This window comes from Ranitomeya imitator, chromosome 1 (assembly GCF_032444005.1).
Source record: "Ranitomeya imitator isolate aRanImi1 chromosome 1, aRanImi1.pri, whole genome shotgun sequence".
Classification (NCBI taxonomy): domain Eukaryota; kingdom Metazoa; phylum Chordata; class Amphibia; order Anura; family Dendrobatidae; genus Ranitomeya; species Ranitomeya imitator.
The window spans coordinates 335,649,761-335,662,064 of NC_091282.1; positions in this window are offsets into that span (position 1 = coordinate 335,649,761).

Genomic DNA, 12,304 nt, shown 5'->3' on the forward strand with positions numbered 1-12,304 from the left:
CTCCCCTGCCGAACCCTGGGTATGACTCGAGTTTAAGCTGAGAGGGTTACTTTCAGCCCAAAAAAGTGGACTGAAAATCTCGGCTTATTCTCGAATATATACGGTACTTATTTTTTCCTTCCTTCAGTGTGAGACACAAACTTTCCCTGCGCTGATCGCTGATCTCATACTCTGCAATGCTTTATATATACATACAGTCATGGTCAAAAGTATTGACACCCCTGCAATTCTGTCAGATAATACTCATTTTCTTCCTGAAAATGATTGCAAACACAAATTATTTGGTATTATTATCTACATTTAATTTGTCTTAAATGAAAAAACACAAAAGAGAATGAAGCAAAAAACAAAACATTGATCATTTCACACAAAACTCCAAAAATGGGCCAGACAAAAGTATTGGCACCCTCAGCCTAATACTTTAACCTTTAGCCAAAATAACTGTGACCAACCGCTTTCGGTAACCATCAATGAGTTTCTTACAATGCTCTGCTGGAATTTTAGACCATTCTTCTTTGGCAAACTGCTCCAGGTCCCTGATATTTGAAGGGTGCCTTCTCAAAACTGCCATTTTTAGATCTCTCCACAGGTGTTTTATGGGATTCAGGTCTGGACTCATTGCTGGCCACCTTTGAAGTCTCCAGTGCTTTCTCTCAAACCATTTTCTACTGCTTTTTGAAGTGTGTTTTGGGGTCATTGTCCTGCTGAAAGACCCATGACCTCTGAGGGAGACCCAGCTTTCTCACACTGGGCCCTACATTATTCTGTAAAATTTGTTGATAGTCTTCAGACTTCATAAACCCATGCACACGGTCAAGCAGTCCAGTGCCAGAGGCAGCAAAGCAACCCCAAAACATTAGGGAACCTCCGCCATGTTTGACTGTAAGGACCGTGTTCTTTATTTTGAATGCCTCTATTTTTCTGCTGTAAACTCTATGTTGATGCCTTTGCCCAAAAAGCTCTACTTTTGTCTCATCTGACCAGAGAACATTCTTCCAAAACGTTTTAGGCTGTTTTAGGTAAGTTTTGGCAAACTCCAGCCTGGCTTTTTTATGTCTCGGGGTAAGAAGTGGGGTCTTCCTGGGTCTCCTACCATACAGTCCCTTTTCATTCAGATGCCCACGGATAGTACGGGTTGACACTGTTGTACCCTCGGACTGCAGGGCAGCTTGAACTTGTTTGGATGTTAGTCGAGGTTCTTTATCCAACATCCGTACAATCTTGCATTGAAATCTCTTGTCAATTTTTCTTTTCCGTCCACATCTAGGGAGGTTAGCCACAGTGCCATGGGTGTTAGGTGTCGAGTTCTCACCTCTGCACAGGGGAATCTCGAACCATCTCTGCTGCAGTCTCCCATTCTTCTCCAGCCGCAGTGGTGTCTGCTCAGCGGAGACGTCGGTCCCAGCGTCTTGCTCAGTCTCACTCTGTACATAAGGTTACTGCTGCTTTTCCTGCTTCGGCCATTGAAGCCAGTGCTGGGCAGCGGCGAGCAGACGCTTTTGGGACTAAGTCCTGCTTTTTCCTTTCTGAGCATGCCCAGGGTGAGATCTCCCATTGGAGATCGAGGGTCACATGCTCAGATGCTGCAGCGGTTCCCATTGGTCCTCCAGGAAGGTCCTGAAGGTGCTAAACTTCTGGAACAGCTTCCCATTGGTCCTTTATTGGAAGGTCCTATACATGCTGCAGCTATATAAGCTTCGCATGACCGCACGGCCATGCGCTAGTGTACAATTGTAATCGTGTGTGTGTTGATGAGTGCAAGTCGTTCCTTAAAAAACCCATCCCTTGTGTATGACTGTTTGCGTAAGGTGTATGGCTGCAATCTAGCGCCCAGCTGAACTCACAGCGTTAACACACGAATCAGCGCCTACTGCTGTGACCGCCAGTACGGTGCCACATGCCATTAGAGCGCTTCTTTAACCCAAGTCAGGGTGGTTAGTGGCGTCCACCAGTACGGCACAGTTCGCACTCTAGTGCTATTTAATTATTAGTTTTGTTACGTGCGGTACTGCGGCCCTGTGACGCAACAGGGTTTGCTTACTTCACACAGGGTAAAGTTAACCCGTGTGTGTATTCACATTGTACTGCCATATAGTCCGTCATTACTTGGCAGCAGGTTCCATCTCTGCACAGTGGACCCCGGGCTGCGAACGCACCTTATTCTATCTTATTATTTGGTGCGTTCCGCTAGCCCTAACATTACACTAGCGCCAGGGTCTGGCTAGTAATGACAAACAGCAATCCTTGCGGTATATCCAGCAGCTGGAGGGTAGGTTGGCGGCTCTCCCCTGTTCCGACATTATCTCGCCTCCCGCTGCCAGAAAAATTTTCTGGAGATAGCAAATCTTGTAGGGGATTCATGAGTCAGTGTTCTATTCACCTCGAGCTCCTGGCTGCACGTTTTCCCACAGAGTGGGCTAAGGTGGGATTTATTGTGTCTCTCTTGTCAGACAGGGCGTTGGAATGGGCTAAGCCGCTGTGGGAGCGTGGTGATCATGTGGTGCAGAGTGCTCCGCTGTTCCTGAGCACTCTGAAACAGGTCTTTTTACGACCTCAAGTCACCCATTATACTGCGCTCCAACTGCTGGCATTAACTCAGGGTGAGTCCTTGGTCAGCCATTTTGCCGTCCACTTCCGCACTTTAGCTTCTGAGCTGGAGTGGTCAAATAAAGCCCTTATCCCCATATTTTGGAGGGGGCTGGCTGATCACGTGAAGGACGCTCTGGCCACTAGGGAGATTCCTGCCACACTGGAGGAGTTAATAACTGTCTACTCGTATTGACCTCCGTTTTAACGAGCGGAGGTTAGAGCGAGCCCAGTGTAGGCAGAGGTTTCGGCTGGCTCCTTCCTTCGCCAAACCTCTGGAATCTCTGGTCCAGGTTCCTGAATCACATGAGGCCATGGAAGTGTCACGAGCTGGATCTAAGTCCCGGACCGCTTGTGCACTCAAGGTCTGTCATGTTTGCCAGCAGTCAGGACATCTTGCCACCAGATGTCCCCAGCGGTCGAGGAAACGTCAGCGTCTAGTGGTAGTAGGTGGAGGTACACTAGACACGGCGACGTTGGCCTCCAAATTGTCCTTTAAGGGGAAAATTATTATAGGCTCATCCTCCCACTCGGTAGAGCTCTGCATGGATTCTGGGGTGGAGGGCAATTTTATGTCTTCTGCCTTTGCCCAACGTCACGCAATACCCCTGGTTATACAAGCTCAACCAGTAACGGTACGAGTGGTGAATGGGTGGACACTGCCCTCACAGATAACACACCAGACCATCCCTTTTACTCTGTCCATGTCGCCATCCCATCAGGAGATTATATCTCTGCTTGTCATTCCTGAGGGAATTGATGAGGTCCTGTTGGGAATACCTTGGCTACGGTACCACTCTCCTCATATCGAGTGGTCCTCAGGCAGAATTCTGGGATGGGGTGAATCTTGTGGGGGTAGGTGTCAGAGGGAATGCGTTCAGGTTGCTACTACAGAGGTACCCACAGATCTATCCTCTCTCCCCAAGCAATATTGGTCTTATGCAGACGTGTTCTCCAAAAAGGCGGCAGAGACCCTTTCGCCCCATCACCCCTATGACTGTCCTATTGATCTCTTGCCTGGTGCTAAGCCTCCCCGGGGTCGAGTCTATCCGTTATCTCTCCCGGAGACAGAGGCAATGTCACAGTACATCCAGGAAAATCTGGCAAGAGGATTCATTAGGAAGTCAGTGTCACCTGCTGGGGCAGGGTTCTTCTTTGTGCAGAAGATAAAGGGGATGGGAGAACTACAATACCCAGATAGATTAGCGAAATTAGGATTATTTAGTCTAGAAAAAAGACGACTGAGGGGCGATCTAATAACCATGTATAAGTATATAAGGGGACAATACAAATATCTCGCTGAGGATCTGTTTATACCAAGGAAGGTGACGGGCACAAGGGGGCATTCTTTGCGTCTGGAGGAGAGAAGGTTTTTCCACCAACATAGAAGAGGATTCTTTACTGTTAGGGCAGTGAGAATCTGGAATTGCTTGCCTGAGGAGGTGGTGATGGCGAACTCAGTCGAGGGGTTCAAGAGAGGCCTGGATGTCTTCCTGGAGCAGAACAATATTGTATCATACAATTATTAGGTTCTGTAGAAGGACGTAGATCTGGGTATTTATTATGATGGAATATAGGCTGAACTGGATGGACAAATGTCTTTTTTCGGCCTTACTAACTATGTTACTATGTTACTATGTAAGATGAATAGGGAATTGCGTTCATGCATAGACTACAGGGGTCTTAATGCCATCACCGTTAAGAATAAGTATCCCTTGCCCTTGATATCTGAGCTCTTCGATAGGATTCGGGGAGCAAGGGTATTTACCAAATTAGATCTGCGGGGTGCTTACAACCTGATTCGCATCCGTGAGGGGGATGATTGGAAGATGGCTTTTAACACCAGGGATGGGCACTATGAATATCTGGTGATGCCCTTCAGGCTCTGTAATGCCTCAGCCATTTTCTAAGAGTTTGTGAATGACATCTTCCGGGATATGCTCTCCACCTCGGTCGTAGTCTATCTGGATGATATTCTCATCTACTCTCCAGATATTGACTCCCACCGGAGAGATGTTTGCAAAGTCTTCGACCTCCTACGGGCAAACTCCCTCTATGCCAAGTTGGAGAAGTGTATGTTCGAGCAGGAGTCCTTACCTTTCCTAGGCTATATCATCTCCGCCCAGGGATTGGCTATGGATCCTGGCAGGAACCCCATTCTCTTAAAGCGGTGCAGCGCTTTATGGGGTTCATTAACCCCTTTACCCCCAAGGGTGGTTTGCACGTTAATGGCCGGGCCAATTTTTACAATTCTGACCACTGTACCTTTGAGGTTATAACTCTGGAACGCTTCAACGGATCCCAGTGATTCTGACATTGTTTTCTCGTGACATATTGTACTTCATGATAGTGGTAAAAATTCTTTGATAGTACCTGCGTTTATTTGTGAACAAAAAAAATGGAAATTTGGCGAAAATTATGAAGATTTCGCAATTTTCCAACTTTGAATTTTTATGCAATTAAATCACAGAGATATGTCACACAAAATACTTAATAAGTAACATTTCTCACATGTCTACTTTACATCAGGACAATTTTGGAACCAAAATTTTTTTTTTGTTAGGGAGTTATAAGGGTTAAAAGTTGACCAGCAATTTCTCATTCTTACAACACCATTTTTTTTAGGGACCACATCTCATTTGAAGTCATTTTGAAGGGTCTATATGATAGAAAATACCCAAGTGTGACACCATTCTAAAAACTGCACCCCTCATGGTGCTCAAAACCATATTCAAGAAGTTTTTTAACCCTTCTAGTGCTTCACAGGAATTTTTGGAATGTTTAAATAAAAATGAACATTTAACTTTTTTTCACAAAAAATTTACTTCAGCTCCAGTTTGTTTTATTTTACTAAGGGTAACAGGATACAATGGACCCCAAAAGTTGTTGTACAATTTGTCCTGAGTACGCTGATACCCCATATGTGGGGATAAACCACTGTTTGGGTGCATGGGAGAGCTCGGAAGGGAAGGAGCGCCGTTTGACTTTTCAATGCAAAATTGACAGGAATTGAGATGGGACGCCATGTTGCGTTTAGAGAGCCACTGATGCGCCTAAACATTGAAACCCCCCACAAGTGACACCATTTTGGAAAGTAGACTCCCTAAAGGAACTTATCTAGATGTGTTTTGAGCGCTTTGACCCACCAAGGGCTTCACAGAAGTTTATAATGCAGAGCCGTAAAAATAAAACAAAACTTTTTTCCCACAAAAATTATTTTTTTAGCCCCCAGTTTTGTATTTTCCCGAGGGTAACAGGAGAAATTGGACCCCAAAATTTGTTGTCCAATTTGTCCTGAGTGTGCTGATACCCCATAAGTGGGGGGAACCACTGTTTGGGCAGATGGGAGGGCTCGGAAGGGAAGGAGCTCCATTTGGAATGCAGACTTAGATGGAATGGTCTGCAGGTGTCACATTGCGTTTGCAGAGCCCCTAATGTACCTAAACAGTAGAAACCCCCCACAAGTGACACCATTTTGGAAACTAGACACCCAAAGGTATGTTGTTAGAACTTTGAACCCCCAAGTGTTTCACTACAGTTTATAACGCAGAGCCGTCAAAATAAAAAATCTTTTTTTCCCACAAAAATTATTTTTTAGCCCCCAGTTTTGTATTTTCCCAAGGGTAACAGGAGAAATTGGACCCCAAAAGTTGTTGTTCTATTTGTCCTGAGTACGCTGATACCCCATATGTTGGGGTGAACCCCTGTTTGGGCACACGGGAGAGCTCGGAAGGGAAGGAGTACTGTTTTACTTTTTCAACGCAGAATTGGCTGGAATTGAGATCGGACGCCATGTCGCGTTTGGAGAGCCCCTGATGTGCCTAAACAGTGGAAACACCCCAATTATAACTGAAACCCTAATCCAAACACACCCCTAACCCTAATTCCAATGGTAACCCTAACCACACCTCTAACCCTGACACACCACTAACCCTAATCCCAACCCTATTCCCAACTGTAAATGTAATCTAAACCCTAACCCTAACTTTAGCCCCAACCCTAACTGTAGCCCCAACCCTAACCCTAGCCCTAGCCCTAACCCTAGCCCTAACCCTAACCCTAGCCCTAACCCTAGCCCTAACCCTAACCCTAGCCCTAACCCTAGCCCTAACCCTAGCCCTAGCCCTAACCCTAGCCCTAACCCTAGTCCTAACCCTAGCCCTAACCCTAACCATAGCCCTAACCCTAGCCCTAACCCTAGCCCTAACCCTAGCCCCAACCCTAACCCTAACCCTAGCCCTAACCCTAACCCTAGCCCTAACCCTAACCCTAACCCCAGCCCTAACCCTAGGCCTAGCCCTAGCCTTAACCCTAACCCTAGCCCTAACCCTAGCCCTAACCCTAGCCCTAACCCTAGCCCTAGCTCTAATGGGAAAATGGAAATAAATACATTTTTAATTTTTCCCTAACTAAGGGGGTGATGAAGGGGGGTTTGATTTACTTTTATAGCGCGTTTTTTAGTGGATTGTTATGATTGGCAGCCGTCACACACTGAAAGACGATTTTTATTGCAAAAAATATTTTTTGCGTTACCACATTTTGAGAGCTATAATTTTTCCATATTTTGGTCCACAGAGTCATGTGAGGTCTTGTTTTTTGAGGGACGAGTTGACGTTTTTATTGGTAACATTTTCAGGCACGTAACATTTTTTGATCGCTTTTTATTTTGATTTTTGTGAGGAAGAATGACCAAAAACCAGCTATTCATGAATTTCTTTTAGGGGAGGCGTTTATACCGTTCCGCGTTTGGTAAAATTGATAAAGGAGTTTTATTCTTCGGGTCAGTACGATTACAGCGACACCTCATTTAAATAATTTTTTTATGTTTTGGCGCTTTTATACGATAAAAACTATTTTACAGAAAAAATAATTATTTTTGCATCGTTTTATTCTCAGGACTAGGGTTGAGCGAAACGGGTCGTTCATTTTCAAAAGTCGCCGACTTTTGGCAAAGTCGGGTTTCATGAAACCCGATCCGACCCCTGTGCGGGGTCGGCCATGCGGTACGCGACTTTCGCGCCAAAGTCGCGTTTCAATGATGCGAAAAGCGCCATTTCTCAGCCAATGGAGGTAAACGGAGTGTGGGCAGCGTGATGACATAGATCCTGGTCCCCACCATCTTAGAGAAGGGCATTGCAGTGATTGGCTTGCTGTCTGCGGCGTCACAGGGGCTATAAAGGGGAGTTCCCGCCGACCGCCATGTTACTGCTGCTGATCTGAGCTTAGGGAGAGGTTGCTGCCGCTTCGTCAGAAGCAGGGATAGCGTTAGGCAGGGTCCATTAACCACCAAACCGCTTGTGCTGTAGCGATTTCCACTGCCCAACACCACCTTCGGTGTGCAGGGACAGTGGAAGCTACATTTTTTTTTTTTTCCCCCTCAGCGCTGTAGCTCATTGGGCTGCCCTAGAAGGCTCCCTGATAGCTGCATTGCTGTGTGTACGCCGCTGTGCAAACCAACTGCTTTTTTCAAAGCACAAATCCTCTTGTTCCTTCCTTTCTGCACAGCTATCTTTTTTGTTTGTACACACTTTTTATTTAATTTGTGCATCAGTCCACTCCTTATTGCTGCCTGCCATACCTGGCTGAGATTACTGCAGGGAGATAGTAATTGAAGGACACTCCCTGTTTTTTTTTTTTTTTGTGGGAGATTAAGATTGACATTTCTGCTAGAGTGCCATCCCTGTCTGTGTCATCTCTCACTCAGTGGTCCATAGAAAGCCTATTTATTTTTTTGCTTGATTTTGGTTCTAAAATCTACCTGAAAAAATCACTACATCAATCAGTGGGAGAAAAATATTGGCCTCAGGGCTTGTGTGCCACTCTTGACTCCTGTGTGTGCCATCTCTCAGTCAGTGGGCCATAGAAAGCCTATTTATTTATTTTTTTATTGGGTTTATAAATTTTCCCTGGAACCAAAAAAAAAAAAGTGGGAGATTAATATTGGCCTCAGGGCTTGTGTGCCAGTACTGAGCGTGCCATCTCTCTCACAAATAGTGGGCCATAGAAAGCCTATTTATTTTTTTGCTTGATTTGGGTTCTAAAATGTACCTGAAAAAATCACTACATCAATCAGTGGGAGAAAAATATTGGCCTCAGGGCTTGTGTGCCACTCCTGACTCCTGTGTGCATCATCACTCACTCAGTGGGCCATAGAAAGCCCTTTTTTTTTTTTTTGCTTTATTTGGGTTCTAAATTCTACCTGAAAAAATCAATAAATCAATCAGTGGGAGATTAATATTGGCCTTTGGGCTTGTGTGCCAGTCCTGAGCGTGCCATCTCTCTCACAAATAGTGGGCCATAGAAAGCCTATTTATTTATTTTGTTTTGGTTTTATAAATTCTCCCTTAAAAAAAAAGGGAGAATAATATTGGCCTTTGGGTTTGTGTGCCAGTCCTAAGCGTGCCATCTCTCTCTGTCTCTCAGATAGTGGGCCATAGAAAGCCTATTTATTATTTTTTTTATTGGGTTTATAAATTTTCCCTGGAACAAAAAAAAAAAGTGGGAGATAAATATTGGCCTCTGGGCTTGTGTGCCACTCCTGACTCCTGTGTGCGTCATCTCTCACTCAGTGGGCCATAGAAAGCCTTTTTTTGTTTTATTTGTTTTCTAAATTCTCCCTGAAAAAAAAAAAAAAAAAAAAATCAGTGGGAGATTAATATTGCCCTTTCTGCTTGTGTGCCAGTCTTGACTCCTGGGTGTGCCATCTCTCTCTCTCTCTCTCTCCAATTGTGGGCCATAGAAAGCCTATTATTTTTTTAGCTTGATTTGGGTTCCAAAATCTACCTGAAAAAATCACTACATCAATCAGTGGGAGATAAATATTGGCCTCTGGGCTTGTGTGCCACTCCTTACTCCTGTGTGCGTCATCTCTCACTCAGTGGGCCATAGAAAGCCTTTTTTTGTTTTATTTGTTTTCTAAATTCTCCCTGAAAAAATCATTTTATTTTATTTGGTTTCTAAATTCTTCCTGAAAAAATCATTTTATTCTATTATTTTATTTTCCTAAAGTCTCCCTGAAAAAAAAAAAAAAATCAAATCAGTGGGAGATTAATATTTACATTTGTGCTTCAGTGACAGTCCTGCGTGTGTGGCATCTCTCTCATTTGTTGCCACCAACAACAGAGTGTGTAACATTGTGCCTGATTTTCGTTGTGGTCTCACTCACCTGTAAAGGGGTAGCTAAATCATACTGAAGTTATAGCTCACCGTGTAATTTGTGTGACAGCAACAAATACCGTTAGTTTGTTTACGTTTTTAAAACAATGAGGAAGTATGGTGGAAGAGGTCGTGGCCGGGGGCGTTCATTGTCAGCTGGTAATGAGGGTAGTGGTAGTGGTGGAGCATCAGCTGGTCGTGGGAAAAAAAATATTGCACCTAAGTCTGGAGCTGTGGAGCCAGGTTCGTCGTCAGGCTACACAAGGCCTCGAACGCTCCCTTTTCTGGGAGTAGGAAAACCGCTTTTAAAGCCGGAGCAGCAAGAGCAAGTTTTGGCTTATCTTGCTGACTCAGCCTCTAGCTCTTTTGCCTCCTTTCGTGAAACTGGTAAATGTCAAAGCAGCGCGTCGTTAGTGGATGTTCACGGTCAGGGACAAGTCGCTTCCTTGTCCTCTTCAGCAAAAACAACAACAGAGAAGAATGCAGCAGGCGACACAACGGGTTACTCCATGGAGCTCTTTACACATACCGTCCCTGGCTTAGAAAGTGAAGCAGTTAACAGTCCATGCCCATTACAAGTTGAATCTGACATGGAGTGCACTGATGCACAGCCACAGCCAGACTACTATGCTGGTCCTTTGACTCAGACCACAACATTGCCCTCGCAGGGTAATGATCAAGAATCAGACCCTGATGAGACTATGTTGCCCCATCACGAACGCTATACCACCGACCGACACGGTGACACAGACGAAGTTGCACACGAGCTACAAGAAGAGGTAATAGATGACCCAGTTCTTGACCCCGATTGGCAGTCATTGGGGGAACAGGGTGCAGGTGGCAGCAGTTCTGAAGCGGAGGAGGAGGGGCCGCAGCAGGCATCAACATCGCAACAGGTTCCATCTGCCGGGCCCGTATCTTGCCCAAAACGCGTGGCAAAGCCAAAACCTGTTGGAGGACAGCGTGGCCATTGGGTTAAAGCTCAGTCTGCAATGCCTGAAAAGGTATCCGATGCTAGAAAGAGTGCAGTCTGGCATTTTTTTAAACAACATCCAATTGATCAGCGCAAAGTCATCTGTCAAAAATGTTCAACTACCTTAAGCAGAGGACAGAATCTGAAAAGTCTCAATACAAGTTGCATGCATAGACATTTAACCACCATGCATTTGCAAGCCTGGACTAACTACCAAACGTCCCTTAAGGTTGTAGCACCCTCGGCCAATGAAGCTAGTCAGCAACGCAACATCCCTTCCGGCAGTGTAGGGCCACCATTTTCCGCACCACCTGCAGTATCTGTGCAGGTTTCTTTGCCAGGCCAAAGCAGTCAGGGTCAGGGAATCACCAGTTTCGTAGTAGGAAACACTGCATCTAGGGCACCGGCGGCAACAATACCATCTCCCACCGTCTCTCAGTCTGCCATGTCCACCGGCACCCCCGCTAGTTCCACGATCTTCAGCTCTCCAGTCCAGCTCACCCTACATGAGACTATGGTTAGAAAAAGGAAGTACTTAGCCTCGCATCCGCGTACACAGGGTTTGAACGCACACATAGCTAGACTAATCTCGTTAGAGATGATGCCCTACCGGTTAGTTGAAAGCGAAGCTTTCAAAGCCCTGATGGACTACGCTGTACCACGCTACGAGCTACCCAGTCGACACTTTTTTTCCAGAAAAGCCATCCCAGCCCTCCACCAGCATGTTAAAGAGCGCATCGTCCATGCACTCAGGCAATCTGTGAGCACAAAGGTGCACCTGACAACAGATGCATGGACCAGTAGGCATGGCCAGGGACGTTACGTGTCCATCACGGCACACTGGGTAAATGTGGTGGATGCAGGGTCCACAGGGGACAGCAAGTTTGGGACAGTTCTGCCTAGCCCACGGTCTAGGAAACAATTGGCTGTAGCCGTTCGCACCCCCTCCTCCTCCTCTTCGTCCTCCTGCAGAAGCGAGAGCTCGTCCACAGACCGCAGTCGCACAACCACTCCATCCGCAGCTGCACACCAGGTCTCCCATTATGGGGCAGCTACTGGCAAACGTCAGCAGGCTGTATTGGCTATGAAGTGTTTGGGCGACAACAGACACACCGCGGAAGTTCTGTCCGAGTTCTTGCAGAAAGAAACGCAGTCGTGGCTGGGCACTGTAGATCTTGAGGCAGGCAAGGTAGTGAGTGATAACGGAAGGAATTTCATGGCTGCCATCTCCCTTTCCCAACTAAAACACATTCCTTGCCTGGCTCACACCTTAAACCTGGTGGTGCAGTGCTTCCTGAAAAGTTATCCGGGGTTATCCGACCTGCTCCTCAAAGTGCGTGGACTTTGCTCACATATCCGCCGTTCGCCCGTACACTCCAGCCGTATGCAGACCTATCAGCGTTCTTTGAACCTTCCCCAGCATCGCCTAATCATAGACGTTGCAACAAGGTGGAACTCAACACTGCACATGCTTCAGAGACTGTGCGAACAGAGGCGGGCTATTATGTTTTTGTGGGAGGATACACATACACGGGCAGGCAGTAGGATGGCAGACATGGAGTTGTCAGGTGTGCAGTGGTCGAAGATTCA